A 5,344-nucleotide genomic window follows, 5' to 3' on the forward strand; every position below is an offset into this window, starting at 1 on the left:
GTAAAACAAAAAAACACATAAACTATCATGAAGATTAAACCACTAAAAGTTTAGGTTTAAGGATGTAACAAGCAATCAATCATGACCTTGCACTAATGCAAGTTCATAAACCTACTAGCCTAAAAACTATATGATCAATTTTAATTAAGCATCCAAGTCTATCATGTCTATGGGCCATAAAGAAGCTCTCAATCTGTTAGTACATTGTCACAGCTTTTTGAAGCTCATGGAAGATTGTTTTGATAAAAGTAAAACACATCACAAGGCGACCACCCCAAGGCAAGTCTAGCTATGACTCTTGGCTCCCTAAACCCTCAAGAAGATGTTCCAAGAATCTACTAGCCTACCAAAGCGATGATTAGCCCCTATCAGCCCAGGGCATCGGTTTAAGACCTTGATCAAGCGAGCCAAGGTGGTTTCCTTGCCTTCTAAGTTCCAATAAGACGCTAGGCCTCACATAGACACAACATAACATATAAATTGTTTTTCAACGTGTCTTGTAGCATTTTTCCTACTTTTTCTTGAAACTTTTTTTATTCATATTTTTTTTTCTTCCATAATGAGAGTGATTATGGAAAATGGACTAAGGAACTTAGTTGCATTTATACATCCGTATAACAAAAACTATACGTATAATTTAGTGTTATACGTTGTATAGTTGTATTGTATATGTATATCCCAATAAAACATATTTTGATCCCAACAAATATATTTCGATAGAAATATATTTTATTTTACAAAAATATGCATCGCGACAGGTCATTCGAGTTGCCGCGCCAATGATGCTTGTGATAGAGACAGAAAGAGATAAAGTAGTCACCGGTAATCACTTCTGCTTCTTTTTTTTGTTTTTTTCTCTGACGTTGTATTTGCTATCGTTGTTGTTGTAGAGCATTGCTCACACCTCAGTATTAGTTTGCAGGTTAGTCCACTCTCTTTGAATGTGTTGACCCTCATGTCACACTACAAAGAGAGAGAGAGAGAGAGAGAGAGAGAGAGTGTTTAGACACCCGTCCTTGGTTGTGTTGATCCTCATGACACACTGTAAAGGGGGTTTAGACTTCAGACGCTTCGTCCTTGACTGCTATTGAATTCGGTGTCTCACTGTAGGGAGTAGCTTTCACACATTGGTTTGCACATGCCATTGATTGGCACACACACCCAAATTTAGGCCAAAACCTTATGCAATTAATCCATCAATTTCACATTGTGTAGCTCAAATTTCATACTTGATCACACATAAGCAAATGTTGCATGCTCAATTTGTCAAAAATTAATCCTAATCGGACCTAATCAAGCAATACACACACTTGGAAATTAAGCACATAAGTTTAATTTTGGCTCAATTGGAAATGCAATTACGCATATCCCTAATGATTGCACACACATTTGATGCACATTTCACAATCTAAAAGCATTTGGGTGCCCCAATTAACCATTACATTGTTCAAGTGGTCTTCAATTGTCCACAGTCACTCAATCTTTGCCCAATTTCTTGGCAATTAGGCATATCCAATGATTAGAATTTCCTAACATTCACATCAATTATATGATCATCGCACATTCACATATCATCAATTTTATCAATTTCTATGCATGCACACACTCAACATTAGGTGCACATACACTTGAATTTTATGACAATTTTTTCCCTCTTTGGTGCATTACACACATAATGATCTTTATGTACACACATGAATTACTGTTGAAAATCGAGCTTATCCTTGAGACACACATTATTCATTGGTCAAAATTGACCATCAATTTCATCTCAAGTGAATCAAATTAGGTGCAAAGTGTAGGTCAATTGATTCACACATATAATTTGAGCAAGTGATTAGCACACATTGAACCACATTAATCAATCAAGAATTGAAATGAGCGAGTGCACTTACATTGTAATCACACTACAATCTATTCCTTTGCTCCACGCAAAGATGCATCACTGCACACAAAAGTGTGTACACCACCAAATCCGTTCCAAATTTGACCAATGTAGGTCAAAAATCAAACACTAAAATCATCAAATTAAGCATAAATTAGGACCATTAACTTTATTAGAGCGATGATTCCACCTCTTATTAACGGGATTAAACATACACTACACATCAAAGGTTAGTGGTTAGGTTAGCAAAAATAGTCAAATGTTGGTAGAAATTTGTGATTGTTAGCATAAAATTAGCACACGGAAATTAGGCAAAATTAGTGAGGGTTAGTATGAAAATAGTGAAATTGAGGGTGAAATTAAGGATTTGGGGTATTCATAACTCAAAAATTAGCTTCAATTACTTGCACACGCATCATCAAATCACAGTAATTTGAGCTGCACACACTTAAAAATCAATAAAATTAGTAGCAAAATCACTCTATTCTAAACATCCTCTTCTCATTAGCTTGGGATTTCAATCCCCAGCAGCGGTTCCAAATGTAGGGGGACCTTGTATCAATATCCTAATTGCAACCCACACAAAATTATCAATCCGTGGATTGGCAACTCTGCTAGCGCTTAGAGGCACGAGCGTCATAGGATGCATCAAAATACAAGATTCAAGGGATTATTTGTTAGGAATTGGATCGTGCTAGCTATGGTGGATGAAAGAGAAACATAGCTTCAATGTGTGAGTGTGTGTGTAAGCAAGGTTATCACTCAAGTGAATTAGGTTCCAAGATAGAATTAGCTTGGACTCATAAACAGAATATTGAGTATTGACTTAGTTTAGCACAAGCTCACCATGGACAAGCATGTAGTGCAAAATGAAGTTGTTTATTCATTCAAGAAATGAGCTTTAAGTAGCTCTAAAGCCTTGCTCCACAGCATGTGGGATAAATCCACTCTCCTCTCCCTGACTCACACTTTAGGACAAAGGTCACACTTTACAATCCTCCCCTTGAGGTTTGGACTAAGACAAGATACTGAAGATGCATGATCCACACATGCTAACAAAATCCACATAGGATGGTGATATCCACACAAGAAAATAAAGTCCACAAAGGATGGTGATATCCACACAGGATGACAAAATCCACACAAGAAAAATCCACAAAGGATGGTGATGTCCACAAAGGATGATGAAATCCACACAGGAAAAAGTCCTCCCATAGTAGAGAGTGTGCATCTTCAAAATGGGTCTTCATAAAATACAATGTTGCTCTCGTCTTCATCCTTTTTGTCTTCTACTATGTGAGTTGATCCTTTGTCAGGTCTCTTGCCTTCGTTGCTTCTACTGTTGCTTCTGTTGTTGTTGCTTTCTCCACTGCTACTGCCTCCATTTGAGTAGTGTCGAGAAGGAGGGTGTCCCTTTCTACCACATTTGTTGCAAGGTTTGTTTGTGTAGCAGTCTTTCGCTACGTGTCCCATTCTTCCACATTCATAACACTTTCTTCCGTTTGTCGATGTTGATGACGAATGCCTTCCCCTTGAAGATGTCGCGATAAAAACTCCTCCTGATGAGGTGAGTGAACCTCTTTGTTTTCTTTCTTCTGCTTGGACTGAGTTGATGACATCTTGGAATGGTGGTGCTGGTTCTTTTTCTTCAATAATTGTGACTAAGTGGTCATAAGAAGGTGGAAGTGCACTTAACACTAGTTTGGTACCAAAACAGGACACTAAAGTGTCATTTTTTTACCAATTTAAAATTAAATGCTACTTGCATTAGACGGTTTATTTAAGAAAACCCTCTTCATATGCTTAAATATGTTAGCTAAAGGGTCTTTTAAAAATATAACCTTGCATTTTAGAATCTACCATGATCAAGAACTATACTCATCAAGTTGACCCTCGTAAGACTGCGATTGATGCTTTGATGAAATCGCCTATATAAGCTCAAGAAAAAATGAAGAGACCTTATAGAAAATTTTAGGTGATTTTTCCACAATTTTACTATAGATAATTGAAAGTTGCATGTGCAAAAAAATTGACTTTGTAATATATAAAATAATGGAAAGTTCCATGTATTTGATATGATCATTTCAAGCATATCGTTGTATACAAAGAAAATTATTTTTCTGATATATTTGTGAGTTTTAAAAAGTGATACATTTCTTGTCCTTTCCATTGAGCACTCAAGGTGGCAAGTAGAAGGGCTTTGATATGAAACAATGATTGAATCATTTTAAATATTCAAAACTGCATAAGAGAAAACTTTAATATTTATTCTTGAGACTAAAACCTCAAATAATATCAAACTTTCCACGTAGATCAGCTAAATGTATCAAAGTACGTGGTACATACACAATTGGGGTGCCTAAAACCTTGGTTTCAATGTTATTATGGAGAACTCAAGATTTTCAAGAGTTTTTGCACGATAAAAAAATCAAGATAGAGTTCAAGCAACCAAATTTAATTGAGTTAGGGAGCCCAAAAAATACGTAGTTTCTTGGTTTAAACATAAAATGTCATTTGTAGTTGTCAAATTGCACTACACTAGTACCAATTTCATGAGTGGACCTTTGGAAGACCCAGATTATGCTTTTATTCAACACGTGCTCAGGTATGAAATTATGTCTATAACTTGCGTGTCACTTCAAAACTTATCTTTAATTTGAAGTGCATTGCATTGTTTTGTAACACTAAGTGCTAACACTTGGCTTTTATAAATATAAAAAAGGCCATCTCTACAAAAAGATAAAAGAAGTTTATGATTTTTTTGGTTAAACAACTTGAAATTTTACTAAAATTTATGACTTAGAGCTTACCAAAATTCTCTCCATACGGGTTGTATTTTGATATGGAGAAAAATCCAGTGTTTTCTTTCCCTCATGACCAACCTATGGTAGAAGCAAGGTGTAAAAAACTTATTTCTAGCTTGACAAATAAATTTCCAAAACTTGGTAGAAAAACAAGACACTTTAGTGTCTCTGGACACTTAAGTGTCCAATTAGAGAACTAGTGTTAATAGTATGGCCACTTTGTCATCTTCTGGTAATTCAACTTGGATGTAAGTGAGCTGCGTGACAATGCTCTTAAGCCTATTCACTAGGCTATCTATGTCCTCCCCTTCAATCATAGTAACTTTGTAAAGCTGTCTTTTAAGACTAACTTTGCTTCTTTTGGCCCTAGCTCCAAAATTATTTTCTAGGACATGCTAGGCTTTATGTGCATGCTTACATTCATCTATGAAATGCACATAGTTATCATGCAAGGAAGTGATGATGATTCCCAATGCTTGTTCGTCTTTGGCCAAATTCTGTGCACTTGCTATGAGTGTAGATGCCCTAGTGTGCACTCCATCAGGTTCGTCTTGTTGCTCTAAGGCAATGCTAATGACAGACCACAAACATTTTTTCATAATGTAGCCTCTTAATTTCGTTTTCCAAGTGTGAAATCCCTCCCCATTGAATTTTT

Source organism: Adiantum capillus-veneris, chromosome 22, assembly GCF_014529385.1.
Source record: "Adiantum capillus-veneris isolate H3 chromosome 22, ASM1452938v2, whole genome shotgun sequence".
Classification (NCBI taxonomy): Eukaryota; Viridiplantae; Streptophyta; class Polypodiopsida; order Polypodiales; family Pteridaceae; genus Adiantum; species Adiantum capillus-veneris.